At 40.2% G+C, this 21,136-nt stretch overlaps 1 protein-coding gene across 1 annotated transcript in view; it reads right to left on the reverse strand.

Annotated features, from left to right (window-relative positions):
- LOC116904545 (uncharacterized protein DDB_G0290685-like) overlaps positions 1–20,517 on the reverse strand; it is a 42,126-nt gene extending 21,609 nt beyond the window's left edge. Inside the window, exon 1 of the mRNA XM_032907339.1 lies at positions 20,447–20,517. The gene's annotated coding sequence lies outside the window, so the exon portion shown is untranslated. The remainder of the gene's footprint in view (positions 1–20,446) is intronic.
- Between the last annotated feature and the right edge of the window lie 619 nt (positions 20,518–21,136).

The following is a 21,136-nucleotide window of genomic DNA, read 5'->3' on the forward strand; positions in this document are numbered from 1 at the left end:
AGNCTGNTGTGATTCTGATAGGTCTGCCTTTATATGTTACTTGACCTTTTTCCCTTACTGCTTTTAATATTCTTTCTTTATTTTGTGCGTTTAGTGTTTTGACTATTATGTGACGGGAGGTGTTTCTTTTCTGGTCCAATCTATTTGGAGTTCTGTAGGCTTTTGTATGCCTATGGGTATCTCTTTTTTAGGTTAGGGAAGTTTTCTTCTATGATTTTGTTGAAGATATTTACTGGTCCTTTGAGCTGGGAGTCTTCACTCTCTTCTATACCTATTATCCTTAGGTTTGATCTTCTCATTGAGTCCTGGATTTCCTGTATGTTTTGGACCAGTAGCTTTTTTCCGCTTTTACATTATCTTTGACAGTTGAGTCAATGATTTCTATGGAATCTTCTGCTCCTGAGATTCTCTTCCATCTCTTGTATTCTGTTGGTGAAGCTTGTATCTACAGCTCCTTGTCTTTCTTTTGGTTTTCTATATCCAGGGTTATTTCCATGTGTTCTTTCTTGATTGCTTCTATTTCCATTTTTAATTCCTTCAACTGTTTGATTGTGTTTTCCTGGAATTCTTTCTGGGATTTTTGCGATTCCTCTCTGTAGGCTTCTACTTGTTCTCTAAGGGAGTTCTTCACGTCTTTCTTGAAGTCCTCCAGCATCATGATCAAATCTGATTTTGAAACTAGATCTTGCTTTTCTGGTGTGTTTGGATATTCCATGTTTGTTTTGGTGGGAGAATTGGGCTCCGATGATGCCATGTAGTCTTGGTTTCTGTTGCTTGTGTTCCTGCGCTTGCCTCTCGCCATCAGATTATCTCTAGTGTTACTTTGTTCTGCTAATTCTGACAGTGGCTAGACTGTCCTATAAGCCTGTGTGTCAGGAGTGCTGTAGACCTGTTTTCCTGTTTTTCTTTCAGCCAGTTATGGGGACAGAGTGTTCTGCTTTTTCGTGTGTGTAGTTTTGTCCCTCTACAGGTCTTCAGCTGTTCCTGTGGGCCTGTGTCTTGAGTTCACCAGGCAGGTCACTTGCAGCAGAAAAGTTGGTCTTACCTGTGGTCCCGAGGCTCAAGTTCGTTCAAGGGGTGCTGCCCACGGGCTCTCTGAGGTGGCAGCAACCGGAGATCTGCGCTGCCTCTTCCGGGAGCCTCCGTCACCAGGGTTCCAGATGGCCTCCGTGTTTTCCTCTGAATCAGCAATGTGTGTAGAGAGCAGTCTCTTCTGGTTTTGCAGGCGTGTCTGCCTCTCTGAAGGTTTAGCTCTCCCTCCCACGGGATTTGGGTGCAGAGAACTGTTTATCCGGTCTGTTTCCTTCAGGTTCCGGCGGTGTCTCAGGCAGGGCTCCTGCCTCACCTGGGCCCTCTCCCACGGGAGCCCAGAGGCCTTATACAGTTTCCTCTTGGGCCAGGGATGTGGGCAGGGGTGGGCAGTGTTGGTGGTCTCTTCTGCTCTGCAGCCTCAGGAGTGCCCACCTGACCAGGCGGGCCGGGATCCGCGGGTGTGGGACTTCCGGTAAACACAGCTCTTTTACATTTTCTTTGATGGTTGTGTCAATATTTTTATGGCATTTTCTGTCCCTGAGAGTCTCTCTTCTATCTCTTCTTTCTGTTGGTGACGCTTGCTTATATGACTCCTGATCTTTCCTAGGTTTTGTATCTCCAGAGTTCTCTCCCTTTGTGCTTTCTTTATTGTTTCTATTTCCATTTTTAAATTCTGGATGGTTTTGTTCAGTTCCTTCACCTGTTTCATTATGTTTTCCTGTAATTCTTTAACGAGTTTTTGTGTCTTCTCTTTAAGTGCTTTTACTTGTCTATTAGTGTTTTATTGTATTTCTTTAAGGGAGTTATCTACGTCCTTCTTAAAGTCCTTCATCAACATAAAATGTGATTTTAAATTTAAATCTTGCTTCTCCTTGTTTTTTGGATATCCAGTATTTGCTTCGGTGGGAGAACTGGGCTCTGATGATGCCAAGTAGTCTTGGCTTCTGTTCCGTAGATTCTTGTGCTTGCCCCATGCCATCTTGTTGTCTCTAGTGTTAGCTGGTCTTGCTGTCTCTGACAATGGCTTGACCCTCCTATAAGCCTGTGTGTCTGTACTACTGGAGACCAGCTTTATCCTAGTTGGTTTTAGATACAGAGGACTGTGTCACAATGTCAGCCCAGGTGCAGGCTGAAATCAGAAGGATTCTGTCCCTGACTGCTCTTAGGTTCCTGTGTCCAGGGGGCTCTAGGTGGGTTCCTCTTGAACCAGAAATGTGAGCAGAAGTGTTGGTCTCCCCTGAGCTCTCATGATTGTCCACACTTCTGAGAGTTCAGCTCTCTCTCCTACGGGATTTAGGTGTAGAGAGCTATGGGACCTGGTCAGCCCTGGCTGTAGGCAGAAACTGGAAGTGATGGATTTTTTTTTAGGATAATTTGTCTTACCTTGGTGGGCAATTTATATCATTATCAATTGGTTGTGAGTTTTATTGTGCAGACATTTTGTGAAGTTTGAATTTACTGATATAAATCTGATTGCTAAATTACAAGCTTAATGAGTTTTGATTTGAATAGGTTACTGGGAGTTGTGACTATAACCCTTAGTTGTCAGATGCTGGGAATGTGAGCAGATTCTGCAGTAAGAGAGCTGAGAGATAGGTGGACTCTGTATGGAACTGGCATGGTGGCAACCTGCCTTGGGAACTAGACGATAGAGTGGCAAGAGGATGTCTGCTGCATGGCTCAGATAGTAGCCTGAAGAAGCATGGGATGGAGATTGGGAGCTTATTAGGGGAGACACTTTGCTGACTGAGATGAAAATATCCTGCAGATGCAATAAGGTGCACTGGTGCTGGCAATAGTGTGGAATTGTAGAGATTCATTTATTATTATTATTATTTACCAAAACACCTAGTAATATTTTATTACATTCATTTGCTCTGTTTGTATGCATATGTGCCCATATATATGTGTTTCCAATTGTGGCTATGGCATGGCATGGTATGTTTGTCTCTCTCAGTCCCACTGCAGGCACCTTACAAATCTTTTGGACCTCAAATGCATTCTTCAGACAGGGCACCAAAATGAATGGATTATGTCATTGGCTCCAATTGATGCCATCTGTCCCAGACAGCAAACAAGTACTACAGCATCATTATTTATCAATCAAAATCTGTACATGAATATTCTTCTTAGAAGCTTTTTTATAAAAACCCTCCATATTTACTGCTTTCAGCAAATGCTTATGAGAATATCCATGCATTACTCTAAGTCAGAAACATGGGAGTACACAATTTAAGGGTTCAATTATGTATTAGCTTAGATTGTAACTGTTGACTACATGGGAATCCCAAGGCAAGTAAACTTCATTATTACATTGTTCTCCAAAAAGCAGGCTAAACAAGCAAGCTGAGTACATAATAGGATAGTGTCTTAAGTGAACTCAAGATATATAAGTAATTCTGATTGAAAGGTGCAACAAAAGTTCCAGTATCTTAGAATGTAGGAGATGTTTTCATAATGTTGTGTAGCTTTGTACAAGCACTTAAATAAGAAAATCTATATTAGTGCAGTTATGCAGTCTGAGAACCGATCTCAGTAACAGAACAATGACCTAGCTTACATGGGTCCCTAAATCCTGCAACACACTGTCAATTTAATAATCAAAACAAAAAAAACCTCATAGAAGAGACAGTTTATATATTATATTTTATTCTGGGGTCAAATATGGTCTGGAAACACAAGTTTAGGTTTCCTCAAATTCCATGTTGCAGTCTGGTAATAGTTTCATGAAGATTTTATAATTTAGCAAAAAAAAAAGTCATTATCTCCAGGCTTTTCAGATTCGATGGTGGAAGAATCAGGTGGGCAAATTATAGAAAAGTAGGGGAACCTCTGACATAGACCCCCATGTGCTTCTTAATAACAGTGCTAGTGTTTGTGTAAGTCAAAACATGTGACTTGTTAATACATCTCAAAGATTTCATGTGATATTCACGAAGGATATCATGTCACACACAGGCATGGCTGATGAATGGTTTCTAATGACAACACATAGTTCAAAATAAGGCATTCTGAATCTGCACCATTCCAACTTCTTGACAGTCATTGAAGAGAAATTAAGGAATATAGATGGTCTTCAGCAGAAGAATATTGAAGTCATTTTTAACATTTCTGTAATATGCAATCTCAAGCAACAGTTAAATATGAGACAGTTTTTATGAATTGGCATGGAATTACCTCTAAGATGTACTATTAAGTAAGTAACTGAAAGTGGAAAGCAGTAGCTATATTATGGCACACAGTATATGATTAAGTGTATAAGACAGCATTATATATTTATAAATACCTCTACTCATGAATGTATACAAAAGGTCTGTTTTGGTAATAAATCAAATGATTACCATGGTCCTTCTGGAGAAGTTAAGAAAAAATTCCTTTCTTATATAAAATATTTTAAGACATGTTTGGGACTGGAGGGATGACTAAGCAGTTAGAAGCACACACTGCAGTTACAGAGGACCTGAATTAACTTCCCAGCATCCATGTCTGGTGTTTTACAGTTATCTGTAACTCCAAGACCAGATGATCTAATGACCCCTCCTGACCACTGTGACACCTGCACTCATGGACACACAAACACACACACACACACACACACACACACACACACACACACGCACGCATGCACACACACATGCACATAAACATAACTAAAAATAAATCTTTAAGTAGTATCAGCAAAATTTAAATTATGTTCATAAGAATTGTTTTGCTCCTGAGAGACACATCCAGAACATGTCCAATACAGAGGTTAATACTAGCAGCAAACCATCAAACTGAGAACAGGACCCCCTTGGGGGTAATTAGAGGAAGTAATGAAAGAGTTAAAGGAGCTTGAAACCCCATAAAAACAACAATGCCAGCCCAGAAGTGAACAAATACCATCCCACAGTTCCCTGCACCCAAATCCCCTGGGGAAGAGAGTGGACCACCCAGGACTGCAGACAGCCTGAGACCGCAGGACAGACTGTCTCCTCTGCACACCTCTGCCTACATCCCTGGTCAAAGGGAAACAGGAACAGAGAGCTGCCAGTACCCGCGGTTCTGATCTGTGCCCAGGACCGAACTGAACTGGCCAAATAGCTCCCTGCACCCAAATCCCGTGGGGGAGTGAGCTGTACCCTCAGAAGTGTGGATACTCCTGAGAAGTCAGAGGAGAATACCCTCTGCCCACAGTCCAGACCCAAGAGAGAATCACATAGTGCCAACTGTGCCCACTGGGTGCAAGGACCTACAAGAGCAATCAGGGGCAGGACCCTTTGATTTCTGACCACACCTAGAGCTGGAAGAGAGTCTCCAGCAACTGAAAACAGGATCCCCTTGGGGGGGGGGGACAATAGAGGAAGTATTGAAAGAGGTGAAGGAGCTTGCAATCCCATAAAAACAACAATACCAACAACCAGAGCTTCCAGGGACTAAAACACTACCGAAAGACTATGCATGGACTGACCCAGGGCTCCAACTGCATATGTAGCAGAGAATAGCCTTGTTGGGGCACCAGTGGAAGGGGAAGCCTTTTGTCCTGCCAAGGTTAGACCCCCAGTGCAGGGGAATATGGGGGTGGGGGCAATAAGGGGGATGTATAGGGGGAATACCTGTATGGGGGAGGGGGAGGGGAGGGGATGGGAGCTTATGGACAGGAAACCAGGAAGGGGAATAACTATTGAAATGTAAGTAAAGAAATTTGTCTAATAAAAAAATTTAAAAAAAAATGCCATCCAACCAGAGCATCCACGGACTAAACCACTACCAAAAGACTATACAAGAACTGACCCAGGGCTCCAACTGTATATGTAGCAGAGAATAGCCTTGTTGGGGCACCAGTGAAAGGGGAAGCTCTTTGGTCCTGCCAAGGTTGGACCCCCCAGTGCAGGGCAATATGGGGGGGGCAGTAAAGGAGGATGTATGGGGGTAATACCCACATGGGGGAGGAGGAGGAGGGGATGGGGGCTTATGGACAGGAAACCAGGAAGTAAAGAAATATATCTAATAAAAATTTAAAAAAGACAAATATTTTGTGGAAATTAATAATTAAATCAAGTTAAGTCAAGGTATTGTAAAATAATCTAATGTAATGAACAGCTAAAGTTGTAAAAATCAATCCTTTCTCTACCATAGCTCTAAGACCACCCCATGTAAGGCTAATTGGAAACAAGATTAGCCTGGTACATTATGTAGCTGCTAGCTCATTTTTATTCTGTGCTTTAGGAACACAGTCTGATGGACTCAGTAAAACAAGACCAGAACTATAACCTCAGAGAAAAGGCAAGACGAATGCAGATCTTGACCTCAGCACAATACTGAACTGTAGACAAAATCTGGCCACTAAATGCTAGTAGTCTCATTTTTTTATTTTCTTTTCTGTTGCTTAATCAAGGAAAATGTGACTTAATCATCACATATCATCATATACCAATGCATGTGATTTTAGAATTCTATGAAGTTCTCTTGGAAAATTTATGAAAAGAAACATGTGCATAGATATCTAGCTGGAATTTCTGAGTTCCCTTTTCTCCCAACATAAGAACAAATTAAAATGTCTTCCAAGACATGATAATTTTTTTCTACCATCTTCTCTTTGAATCTAAAGAACATATCATCTACATGATTCATATACCTTCATGCAATTAAATGTTAATCTTAATTTAAGTAAATCATAAATTAGTGAATTCCAAGCTATAGAAAAAAAGGAATAATTCTTCACACTGAGGGTGACATCACTGTCCCCCAGTGTTCTCAGTAGTCCATTATTTACTTTAATTTGGGCAGATAAGTAAATGTCAGTGGCTTGGATTTCTTCTAGTTGCTTCCTTATAAATAAAGATTAAAAGATTAAATCAACATAAAACAAAAGATTAAAATAACACTGAGTTTATCTCGAGACAGAAAATCTGGACAGCATGAAAACTCTTAGAATTACATACAGGCATTCCAGTGATTAAACAAACAGCCATGTCCCCTGAAAATGACCCTGCATTATATATATACTTTTTACACATTTATGTTCAGAATAAATAGCATGATTTTAGAAAGAAGTGTCAAGAGTTGCTTGAGTAAATACCATAAATTAGAAATGTTATATTGATACTGTTTTAAAACCCTTTCCCCCTCTCCCATCCCCCCTACTTCCCTCCCTCTGCTTCTCTGAAGATGCTCCCACTCCCACCTACTCCCACCTCATCATTCTGGCATTCCCCTATACTGGGGAAACAAGCCTTCACAGGACGAAGGGTTTCTCCTTCTATTGATGCTAGACAATGCAATGCTCTGGTACATGTGTGGCTGGAGCCATGGATCCCTCCATGTATACTCTTCGGTTGATGGTTTTGCCCCTGGGAGTTCTTCCTATGGGGTTGTAAACCCCTTCAGCTTCTTCAGTTCTTTCTGTAACTCCTCCATTGGGGACCCCTTTCTCAGTCCAATGTTTACCTTAAGCCTTCCTCATCAGTATCAGTAAGGCTATGGCAGAGCCTCTCAGGAGACACCCCTATCTGGCTCCTGTCAGTAAGCACTTCTTAGCATCAGCAATAGTAGCTGGGTTTGGTGGCTGCATATGGGATGGATCCCCAGATGGGGAAGACACTGAATAACCTTTCCTTCAGTCCCTGCTCCACTCGTTGTCCCTGTGTTTCTTCCCATGAGTATTTTGTTTCCCCTTCTAAGAAAAACTGAAGCCCCTCCTTGTCTCAAAAAAAAAATCCTTTCGGGAGAACAGAGACTGTGTGCTTTGCAAGCCCAGTTCATCCCAGATGTACCTAAAACACTACTGATTTCATTAACAGCCAAGGGAGGAGTGATGTGTTATGTCCACTACTCAGGTCCTGGCAGGGGTGGAATTGATGATAGGGTCCCACTAGCTAATGCTTACACGTGCTGTAGATTAGAGAAGTAAATCAAGCATGAATTCCACCAAACCAAGCTGTGTTCACTTCTAGGCATTTCTGGAAATGCAATAGTCTTCCACAGCCCCATGCAGCTGTCACCTGCTCAAGTCTGAGAACAATTTCTAGAAAACTTAGATTCTTGCTTATTTGTCAGGATATGGTCTGGCTTGGTTGACTTGGATCATGACTGCTTCTTGGGACTATACCTCAAGAAATACTTTAAATCCATGATACACATGCTACCTCTCCTTACCAGTAAAAGACAGTCTGTGTAGTGCTGGGCTTCAAATCCATGATCATGCCTATGCCACATAAAGGATCTCTCACTGAGCTATACCCCCAGTCCTTGAATGGGGCTTTTTAAGTTTAGTCAATCAATACTAGGATAAAGACAACATTCATCAAGTCCAATAAAAAAGCAAGAGTTAATCTTTGCACTAAAAGAATTGCTCTCAGACCCTTCACCTGAAGATAGCAACAGCAAACACTAGGGATTTTACCCTGATCGCCAGCACTAGCCAGCCTGCCTTCCGGTTACTATATTGATGGCTGCCCACTCACAGCAACTGTTCCTCTAAGCATTTGCCCTTGCCAATAAGCCTCTGGCTTGATCCTACAAAAGTCTGTCCTTCCTCATGGAACTAAATCTTAAAAGCAATTGGTACACCAGGCCTTCCTATAATAGGTCAGATCAAGCAGGACTCCACGTGAGTTCCTGTTCCAGCTCTCCTTTGTTCCTTACTCTGTCCTACTCCTTAAGCCCCATGCCAAGGAAAGTACTTGGGGAAGATACAGCCCTGAAGACTTTGCTACTGAAGAACCACATTTACCTTTTATTCTTTGTGTGTGTGTGTGTGTGTGTGTGTGTGTGTGTGTGTGTTTACTCTCTACTGCCACTATGAAAATCTTTCTTCCACTATTCAACAGAAACTCAGAAAATGACCTCTCTGATCTGAGCATAGAGACTAAAACTCTACATCTTGCTTCCAGTTTCTACCTGCACCCAGAGTTGAACCAGTCCCACAACCCTCTGTGCCCATATCCCATGGTGGGGAGAGCTGGAATCTTAGAAGTTAGACAATCTCGAGAGCTCAGGAGAGACCACATTTCTGTTCACATTCCTGGCCCAAAAGGAACACACCTAGACCCCTTCAGACACAGGAACCTAGGAGCAGTCAGGGAAAGGATGCTTCTGGTCTCTGCCTATGACCAGAGCTGAAAGCCAGTGGCCAGGAGTGCTGACACACCTGAGAGCAGAGGTAAGACCACCACTTCAGATCCAAGGGACTCACATGGAGCCCTCAGGACACACAAACCCAGGAGCAGTCTGGGACAAGACACTTCAGGTTTCTGTATGTGTCCAGAGCTGACACAGTCTCAAGGCTATGTGTATCCAGATCCCATAGAGGGAAAGCTGGTCTACAGGAGAATTGACACACAGGATTGCAGGAGGGCCAAGGCACTGTCAAAGAGAGCAAGATCAGTGAAGATTAGAGACAACCTGATGGCACTAGGCGAGTACAGGAATGTAAGCAACAGAAAACAAGATTACTTGGCATCATCAGAGACCAATTCTCCCACGAAAGCAAATACTGGATATGCAAACACATTGGAAAAGCAAGATCTAAATTTAAAATCACATCGTATGATGATGATACAGGACATTAAGAAGGGCATAATTAACTCCCTTAAAGAAATACAGGACAACACAGGTAAACAACTAGAAGCCCTTAAAGAGGAAACACAAAATCGCTTAAAGACATACAGGAAAACATAACCAAACAGGTGAAGAAATTGAACAAAACCATCCAGGATCTAAAAATGGATAAAAACAATAAAAAATCACAAAGGGAGAAAACCCTGGAAAAAGAAAACCTAGGAAAGAGATCAGGAGTCAGACTCAAGCATCACCATCAGAATACAAGAGATAGAAGAGAGAATCTCAGGGGCAGAAGATACCATAAAAAACATTGACACAACTTTCAAAGATAATGTAAAATTCAAAAGGCTCCTAACAATAAGTATCCAGGAAATCCAGGACACAATGAGAAGATTAAACCTAAGGATAGAAGAGAACTAAGACTCCCAACTTAAAGGGCCAATAAATAACTTCAAAAAATTATAGAAGAAAACTTCCCTAAACTAAAGAAAGAAATACTCATAAACGTACAAGAAGCCTACAGAACTCCAAAATAGATTGGACCAGAAAAGAAATCCCTCCAATCACATATTAGTCAAAACAACAAATGCACAAAACAATGAAAAAATTTTAAAAGCAGTAGGGAAAAGGGTCAGTAACATATAAAGGCAGACCTATCAGAATTATACCAGACTTCTCACCAGACACTATGAAAGCCAGAAGATCTTGCGCAGATAACACACAGATCCTAAGAGAACACAAATGCCAGGCCAGGCTACTACATCTGGCAAAACTCTCAATTACCATAGATAGAGAAACCAAGATATTCCATGACAAAAAAATTTAAACAACATATTTCCACAAATCCAGCCATAAAAAGGATAATAGATGGAAAACTCCAACACAAGGAAAGAAACTACACCCTAGAAAAAGCAAGAAAGTAATCATCTTGCAACAAACCCAAAAGAAGAGAGCCACACAAACGTAATTCATCCGCTAAAAACAAAAATAACAGGAAACAACAATCACTATTCCTTAATATCTTTTAAAATCAATGGACTCAATTACTAACAAAAAAAAAGACATAGATTAACAGACTGGGTATGTAAAGAGGACCACACATTTTGCAGCACACCTTAAACCCACCTCAGTGACAAATACAGACGCTGCCTCAGAGTGAAATGCTGGAAAACAATTTTCCAAGCAAATGGTACAAAGTAAAAAGCTGGAATAGCCATTCTAATATCAAATAAAATCAACTTTCAATCAAAAGTTATGAAATAAGAAGGTAGGAGACTTCATATTCATCAAAGGAAAAATCCACCAAGATGAAATCTCAATCCTAAATATCAATGCTTCAAATGCAAGGGCACCTAAATTCACAAAAGAAACCTTATTAAAACTCAAAGTACACGTGACACCTCACACAATAATAGTGGGAGACTTTAGCACCCCACTCACATCAATAAATAGATCATGGAAACAGAAACTACACAGAGACATAGTTAAACTAACAGAAGTTATGAACCAAACAGACTTGACAGATATCTATGGAACATTTCATCCTAAAACAAAAGAATATACCTTCTTCTCAGCACCTAATGGTACCTTCTCCAAAATTGACCACATAATGGGTCACAAAACAGGAATCAAAAAATTCAAGATGATAGAAATAATCCCATGCATCCTATCAGATCACCATGGATTAAGGCTGGTCTTCAATAACAAAAAGAACAATAGAAAGTCCATATAAACATGTAAGTTGAACAATGATCTACTCAATGATAACTTGGTCAAGGAAGAAATGCAGAAAGAAACTAAAGACTCTTTACAATTTAATGAAATTGGAGGTACAATATACCCAAATTTAAGGGACACAATAAAAGCAGAGCTAAGAGGTAAACTCATAGCTCTGAGTGCCTCCAAAAAGAGACTGGAGAGAGCATACACTAGCAGCTTGACAGCACACCTAAAAGCTCTAGAACAAAAAAATGCAAATAGTCCCAAAAGGAGTAAAGTAAGAAATAATCAAAATCAGGATTGAAATCAATGAGGCAGATGCAAAAAGAACTATACAAAGAATCAACAAAACCAGGAGCTGGTTTGCTGAGAAAATCAAGAAGATAGGTAAACCTTTAGCCAGACTAACCAAAGGGCACATAGAAAGTATCCAAATTAACAAAATCAGAACTGAAAAGGAAAACATAACAACAGAATCTGAGGAAATTCAAAAATCATCAGATCCTACTACAAAAGCCTATGTTCAACAAAACTGGAAAATATGGAAGAAATGGACAATTTTCTAGAAAGATACCAGGTACCAAAGTTAAAAAAGGATTAGATAAACTACCTAAACAGTCTTATAAGTCCTAAAGAAATAGAAACAGGTATTATAAGTCTGCCAAACAAAAAACTCCCAGGACCTCTTGAGTTTAGTAGAAAATTCTAACAGACCTTCATAGAAGGCCTAATACTAATACTTTCCAAACTATTTCACAAAAGAGAAACAGAGGGAACACTACAAAATTTCTTCTGTGAAGACACAATCACATTTATATCTAAGCCACACAAAGACCCAACAAAGAAGGAAAACTTCAGACTAATTTCTCTTATGAATATAGATGCAAAAATACTCAATAAAATTCTCCCAAACCTAATCCAAGAACACATCAAAATGATCATCCATCATGATCAAGTAGGCCTCAACCCAGGGATGCAGGGATGTTATGGTATACAGAAATCCATCAATGTAATTCACTACATGAACAAACTCAAAGAAAAAAAACCACATGATCATCTCATTAGATGCTGAGAAAGCATTTAACAAAATTCAACATGCCTTCATGATAAAAGTCCTGGAAAGAATAGGAATTCAAGGCCCATACCTAAACATAGTAAAAGCCATATACAGCAAACCAGTTGCTAACATTAAACTAAATGGAGAGAAACTTGAAGCAATCCCACTAAAATCAGAGACTAGACAAGGCTGTCCACTCTCTCCTTACTTATTCAATGTAGTGCTCAAAATCTTAGCCAGAGAAATCAGACAGTAAAAGGAAGTCGAACAGATGCAAATTGGAAAGGAAGAAGTCAAAATATCACTATTTGCAGATCATATGATAATATACTTAAGTGACCCTAAAAGTTCAAACAAAGAACTGCTAAGCCTGATAAACAACTTCAGCAAAGTAGCTGGATATATAATTAACTCAAACAAATAAATAGCCTTCCTCTACTCAAAGGCTAAACAGGCTGAGAAAGAAATTGGGGACATGGGGGTTGGGGATTTGGCTCAGTGGTAGAGCGCTTGCCTAGGAAGCGCAAGGTCCTGGGTTCGGTCCCCAGCCCCGGAAAAAAAAAAATCATATAAAAAAAAAAAAAAAGAGAAATTGGGGACATGACACCCTTCACAATAGTCACAAATCACATAAAATATGTTGGTGTGATTCTAACCAAGGAACTGAAAGATCTATATGACAAAAACTTCAAGTCTCCGAAGAAAGAAATTGAAGAAGATCTCAGAAGAAGGAAAGATCTCCCATGCACATAGATTGGCAGGATTAGTATTGTAAAAATAGTCATCTTGCCAAAACAAACAAACAAACAAACTATAGAGTCAATTCAATCCCCATCAAAATTCCAACTGAATTCTTTAAGGAGTTAGAAAGAGCGATTTCCAAATTCATTTGGAACAACAAAAAACCCAGAACAGTGAAAATTATCCTGAACAATAAAAGAATTTCTGGGAGATTCAGCATTCCTGACTTCAGGCAGTATTACAGAGCAATAGTGATTTTTAAAAAAAAAAAACTGTATGGTATTGATACAGAGACAGGCAGATAGATCAGTGGAATATAATTGAAAACTCAGAAATGAGTTCACACACCTATGGTCACTTGACCTTTGAAAAAGAAGCTAAAACCATCCAGTAGAAAAAAAGATAGCATTTTCAACAAATGGTGCTGGTTCACCTGGAGGTCAGTATGTACAAGAATGCAAATCAATCCATTTTTATCACCCTGTATAATGCTCCAGTCCAGGTGGGTCAAGCACCTCCACATCAAACCAGATACACTCAAACTCGTAGAAGAATAAGTGGGGAAGAGTCTTAAACACATGGGCACTGGGGAAAGTTTCCTGAACAGGACACCAATGGCTTTTGCCTAAGTTCAAGAATCAACAAATGGGACCTCATAAAATTACAAAGCTTCTGTAAGGCAAAGGACACTGTCAGTAGGACAAAATGGCAACCAACATATTAGAAAAAGATCTTTACCAATCCTACATCCAACAGAGGGCTAATATACAATATATACAAAGAACTCAAGAAGTTAGATTCCAGACTGAGCCAAATAACCCTATTAAAAATGGAAGGTGGGGATGCGTCCATGCATAGGGGAGGGCAGTAAAATGGGGGAGGATGGGGTAGATCTGGGAACACCCACATTAGAAGGGGAGGGTCCAGGGGTTAGGGGATTTTAACATTTTAAAATGAAACCGAAAGGGAATAAAATTTTAAAATCCTTAAAAAAAAAAATGTAAATAAGAAAGGGGACACCCATCAAGTTAATAAAGAAAAAAAACATTCAAATGAAAAAAAATGGGGCACGGAGCTAAACAAAGAATTCTCAGCTGAGGAATATCGAGTGTCTGAGAAGCACCATTAAAGAAATGTTCAACATCCTTAATCATCAGGGAATACAAATCAAAACAACCCTGATATTGAACTTCACACCAGTCAGAATGGTTAAGATAAAAAACTCAGGCAACAGCAGATGCCAACCATAGACCTGAGAACAAGGTACACAGTGGAGTAGTTAGAGAAAGGATTGAAGGAACTGAAGGGAATTGCAACCCCATGAGAACAACAATACCAACCAATCAGAGCTCCCAGGGACTAAACCACCACCCAAAGAGTACACATGGAGAGAGATGCGTGGCTTCAGCTCTTTATCTTGCAGAGGATGGCCTTGTTGGGCACCAATAGGAAGAGAAACTTTTGGTCCTGTCAAGGCTGGACCCTCCGTTGTAGGGGAATGTCAGGCCAGGGAGGTGGGAAGGAGTGAATGGTTAGGTGGGAGACACTCTCATACAAGAAGGGGGAGGGGCATGGGTTACGGGGTTTATGAATGGGAAACCAGGAAAGGGAATAATATTTGAAATATAAATTCAAAAAATTCAATTAAAAAACTCTTCAATTTGAGTGGAATCTCAGTGCAAGATACCCATTGCCCAATTCCTTTTTCTCTAGATTAGTATCCAACGGATCTTGTCTCTTGATTAAAAGCAAAGATGAATGAAGTTGTCTCTAGGTTCCTATACACTAGTGTGGTGAGCAGACAGGGCCTTTTGTTACAAAATTCTATAGGTTTCATCATACAAGGAAGTTGCTGAGCAAAAAAGAAAAAAAACTAATAAAATACATTAAACTGAAACAACCTAAAAGTGCCTGCACCCTTGTTATCCCAGTACTTGGGAAGTGAAAGTAAAATCTGAAGATTCAAGATTACTATTCCTTGGTATGTAGAGAGTATGGAGCCATGCTGTGCTACATGAGAACCTGCAGAGAGAAGGAGAAGGTAGAGAAGAAATAGATGGGGGAGGAGGGAGCTAGGTAGGGAGGAAGAAAGTACCTAACAGATACAAACATATCTAGGTAACAATAATGCACCAAATCGTGTTAGCAGTGTTTCCAAAAGAGGGTATATAACAGCGCCAAATGTGGCTCATGCCTAAAATGCTTATATGTGTAAATTCTCATGTTTTCAGAAATAAAAATAAAGAATGTTTGTCACTTTGAAGACAGTATTTCCTATCTTACAATATTTTCAGAAAAGTTATGTTATGCTAGAGGGTTCTAGTTATCAAAGTGAACACTAGGTCTAACTTCCTATACAAACCAGGTTTGTGATTAATTAAACACACATGTCCTATCAATGAAGGTTGCAAATTTATAAAATATTGTCGGTTCATCTTGACACTAAGTGAGCTCACTGGAAACCTTGAAAGCTAGTCTGAGTGGGAAAAGAATCAGACTAGGTAGCTCATGCCTTTAATTCCAGCACTCAGAAGGCAAAGGCAAGCAGATCTCTGTGAGTTCAAGGAGAGCCTTGTTTGCAGGACATGTGCCAGGCAATCTTGGTACATAGAACTACATAGACCCAGTTTAATAGAAGGAAAAGGAGAAAGAGGAGGAGGAAGAAGAAGAGGAGGCAGCAGAAGCCAGAATAGTATAACTTAGTATATAACGCAGATTCTGACGATGAAAGCTGGTTTTTCAAGAAGTTAAAGTCAGCTGGCAGTAAGTTTCTAGCTTGAAGACTTGGTAAAAACAACCTTTTTAAAAAATAAAATTTGACCCAAAAAAAGTTCACTTAACAAGGGAAGAGTTAAAAGCAGAAATCAGGAAAATCAAATGTGTATAACTAAGCATAGTGTTTAAACTCTTGTCTCTTGTGACGACTGAGGAAAAAGTCTACAGTACTTTCAGCTCATTGGACATTTTCCAAGGCTACAGAGACTGATTTTTCTAGTCATATATGATGTCCAGATGCCACCTTGTGGTGGTTGTAGATATAGCCCTTGTGTGGAAAAGCTGGAAAAAGCTGAGGAAGGCAACCCTGTAGGAAGACCAACAGTCTCAATTAACCTGGACCCCTGAGATCTCTCAGACACTAGATTACCAACCAGGCAGCATACACCAGCTGATATGAGGACCCCAACACATGTACAGGAGAAGACTGCTAGGTCTGGATTCTGTCAGAGAAGATGCACCTAACCCTAAAGAGACTGGAGGCCCCAGGGAGTTTAGAGGTCTGGTGGGGTGGGTGGGGTGGAGACATCCTCATGGAGAAAGAGTAGCAGGGAGGAGGTAGGGGATGTGGAACAGTTGAACGATGTACCGGGAGGGAAATAAAGTCTGGAATGTAAATAAATATAAATAAATAAATAAATAAATAAATAAATAAATAAATAAATAAATAAAAATTGATTTGCCATTACTTTTATGAAGTGATGAAACAAAGCTATTTGTAATATTGGCATTACTTAATGTTTTTTTAAAGCAAATACTCAGTTGAAAAAAGTACTACAGTATTAGTACACTAATATGATCTAAATTTGACACAATTATAAACAAAATGGCAAAAAGCCAAATTAACTTATTCGATTGTCTTAATTATCCAATAGTTGATATAAAAATGTTAAACAATATTTTAATGTTAAAATTTAAATAATAACAAATGTGAGAAGTTAGAATTATAAATTGCAGGAAGTACAAATAGTTATGTTTCAAAATTTAATAATAGTCACTAAAAAGTGGATGCTTCATTCAATGTATAACTGCCAAATTTATTTTTGAAACACCTAATAAAGTGTGTAAAATATTCTGAATTTTTCATTCTAAAATAAAATCTGCTCAAAGAAAATGTATGGAATCAGAGTCTACTTATCTCATTAAACAATAATAAAAACTAAATTATACCTTGCAATATAAATTATTAAAATTATTCATGAAGAGATGATACCATGCTATCCTTTGATTCCTTTTGAATAAACTTTAAAATGAGTAATCTAAATTTGCTGGAGTTACTTTAAAATCTCTTCTTGGAACAGGGCTTCCAGGAATATAATCTCTGTGAAACTGATTTTTGTATTCTGAATAACATTATTATGAAAATATATTTTTAAAAAGGTGAGCTGTTGGATAACATTTGAAATGTAAATACATAAACTATCAAATAAAAAATATTTTTAAAAAAGATGAGTAGTGTATTATTCCATCACAGTGCATTGCTCTCCATATGACCCACAGGGGATCATGAAGAATCACAATTTGATTTCACTTGTCATAATACAGACTTAAAATGATGACAGAGCCAGTGTGCGAGAATGACCCTGTACCCTAAACCTTTCCTTTAATTATGATAATCAGCTATTAAAGAGTGTATTTCCACTGGCATTGCCTTAATGTATTTTTAAAAAGCAAGATGTGTGTCTGAATGCTTTTATATCATATTTCTTTATGTAATATCTGTCCTAATTAAATTTAATAATTAGTGTTTTGTTGCTTTTAAAAACATGTATGGTTGAATATGTTATTTGTATTAACAATGATTGATAAATTTTTTATTATTTCAATGGTAAAAACTAATGAACAGAATTAACGAAGAAAAATAAATTAATCCTGTTCATCTGTAATAAAAAAAAATACTTAGTGGATATGACCGTGGTCACTATATAATCCATATTACTAGAATGATAATTCTTGAGTATATATTTTATTTTGTTATTTTTATTTTAATCCCTTTATGGCTAATTTTATTTACTTATTTATTTATTTATTTATTTATTTATTTATTTATTTATTTATTTTTACACTCCAGATTTTATTCCCCACTCCAGAGTTTCACATCCCATACCTCAGCCCCACACCCTGAAGCATTCCACACCTTCTCCACAGACCTCTAAACTTCCTGGGGCCTCCAGTCTCTTAAGGGTTAAGTGCATCTTCTCTGACTGAAACCAGACCCAGGAATCTTCTGCTGTATATGTGTTGGAGGCCTCATCTCAGCTGGTGTATGCTGCCTGTTTGGTGATCTGGTGTCTAAGAGGTCTCAAGGAACCAGGTTAACTGAGACTGCTGGTCCTCCTACAGGGTTGCCCTCCTCCTTAGCTCCTCCAGCTTTTCCCTAATTCAACCAGAGGGGTCAGCAGCTTCTGTTCCTTGGTTGGGTGCAAATATCTGCATCTGACTCTTTCAGCTGCTTGTTGGGTCTTTTGGAGAGCAATCATGGTAGGTTCCTTTTTGTGAATGCCCCATAGCTTCAGTAATGGTTTCAGATCTTGGGGCCTCCCCTTGAGCTGGATCCCACTTTGGGCCTGTCACTGGACCTTCTTTTCCTCAGGCTCTTCTCCATTTCCAACCCTGCACTTCTTTCAGATAAGAAGAGTTATGGGTTGCCGCGCCCAACCTCGAGGAGATCTTCTTCAAGCAGTTTTACTCAGGAACCTTGATACAATTTTCTGACCCCGGGAACCCCCACACGACACTTAAATAGCTAGTGCTGGCCAATCCTAGCAAGCCACGTGGGTCATGCAGATAGGCTGTCACTATGCGGAAGCTAGCAGGCCAGGCAGGCTAGCCAAATAAGGACTTGTTTACTACAAGGAGCACTCACTGTTGGGAGGGTGGAAGGCAGAAACCAGTGCCATCTTTGAGGCGCAGCATGTCGCAGCTCCCTACAATGGGTCAGAGCTTTGGCTGTGGGATAGCAACCCCATCCCTCACTTGATGCCCTGTCTTTCTGCTGGAGGTGGATTCAGTAAGTTCCTTCTCCCCACTGTAGAGCCTTTCATCTAGATGCCCCCTCCCACACACACACACACACACACACACACACACACACACACACACACACACACACACACTTTGAGTCCTAAGAGTCTCCCACTTCCCAGGTCTCTAGTACATTTTAGAGGGTCTTCCTAACCTCCTTCCTCCCAAGGTCTCCTGTTTCCATTCTTACTGCTGGCCCTCAAGGCTTCAGTCCTTTTACCCCACCCAATACCAGATCATGTTCTTCTCTCCCCCCACCCCCATCCCCTTTCTCTCCCCTGTCCCTCCCTCCCTCCCCACTTGTGGTTGCTTTCTTCTCCCTCCCAAATGGAACCAAGGTGTCCTCAGTTGGGCCCTTCAGCTTGTTTACCTTTTTTGCTCTGTGGACTGTATCTAGGGTATTCTGTATTTTTTTTTTTTTTGCTAATATCCACTTATCAGTGAGAATATATCCTTTTGGGTCTGAGTTACCTCACTTAAGATGACATTTTCTAGTTCCATCCATTTGCCTGCAAAACTCAGAATGTCCTCATTCTTAATAGCTGAGTAGTATTCTATTGTGTAAATGAACCCACGTTTTCTGTATCCATTTTTCTGTCATGGGACATCTGGGTTGTTTCCAGCTTCTGGCTCTCACAAATAAGGCCACTGTGAACATAGTAGAACACGTGCCCCTGTGACATGGTGGGGCATCTTTGGGGTATATTCCCAAGAGCAATATTTCTGGTTCAGAGAACAGGAGTTTGTTTGCTTTCTTGCTTGTCCTGAAACATGGTCTCACTGTATGGCTGGTATGGAATTTCATGTGTAGACAAGGCTGACTTCAAATTCATAGAGAACTTCTTGCCTCTGTCTCTCATGTACTGCATTAAAGGTGTTCACAATTACTTCCATGTAAGCCAGCTCTTGGGATAGCTTCCTTATCGCCCATTTTACAAATCATTACATATCATTGCCAACATAACAAGGGTATGTACACGCAGAATGTGGTTACCCCCACCTCATGGAGTGGTCCTGGACTGTTTAGAGGAGACAGTATGGGGGACATAAAACCATGCCAGGAAGTTTGGTAAGGTAGAGCAGGTCAAGACTTGTAGACTCGATAGGCACGCACCTGAGGTTTAGGTGACTCCCAGTTCCCTGCCAGACTTCTGACTTGTACCACATGCCATCCTTCTCACATAAAAGAGATGTGTACATAGTCACATCCCAAAACAGACTTCTCCAATCTAATGAGGTACCTACAGGCCCGGAGGGTTTAGCCAATAAGCTTTACTTCTAGACATTCTTCCCTGCAGAAGGTATTTAATCTCAGGCCCACACTGAGAAAAGGGTATGGTTTTATGCATTCATTTTCCTCCATGGCAATAAACTGTCTAGAATCATGATCTCTTTTCACCAAGATCTGCAATAGGGGGCCATGAAGAAGGCCTTCACCTACAGAGCTGCAGCATAATCTCCCATAGAAGGCCTCTCTCTGCTCCCAACCACAACTGCCACCAAGCCACAATCCTAAGGACAATCATCTCTGCTGGGACAAGCCCTCCCACTCACCCCAGCCTATATGCTGTCCCCAGTTCATGGGGCTCCAACTCCACTCTCTGCTCTTCTTTGCAACTATCAGTGGCAGCTGGTTGTCCAAGAGTCTGAGAACCCCACAACCCTGGCCTCATCCCAGGTCCAGGGACCCCTGAACCAGTTCAGGCTTTCCCACATCTCAAGTTGTGCTCTCCCACACCCTGAGCAGTGAGTATTTCAAGGATTCCTTAAAGCCCAGCTCCGCACCCCAGCAGACCTCCCCAACCAGCTGTACCCAGGGGCAGGTCCTATACAAGCCTGTAACCCCACAGCGGTGAGCTAAGTACCAATATTAATATCTCTGCTTCCAGACTTCTGATTCAATGGAGACAATCAGTGCACTCCCTGCTGCTATTCTGGACTCCTTTCTCCTAAACCAGACCAAATAATAACCCCTTCTTTCTGTAAGTATCATCTTATTATATAATCCCAACTGTGAGGAAACTTAGGAGCTGTGAGGAGCTATTCTGATGTCAAACTGACTGTAGGCAATTAGAATTGGATTGCAGTAAGAATATGGAAGGATTTGGAAATGAAAGTTTAGAAAAGCCCCAAATTTCAGTCATCAGAGGTTAATGAGCTCTGCTGGTTGCTGGAAGACCAGAAGGCAGGAGAACTTCAGACAGACACTAATGAAGTAAGCTGATTTTATTTATTTACTGTGTG

Source organism: Rattus rattus, chromosome 6 (assembly GCF_011064425.1).
Source record: "Rattus rattus isolate New Zealand chromosome 6, Rrattus_CSIRO_v1, whole genome shotgun sequence".
Lineage (NCBI taxonomy): Eukaryota > Metazoa > Chordata > Mammalia > Rodentia > Muridae > Rattus > Rattus rattus.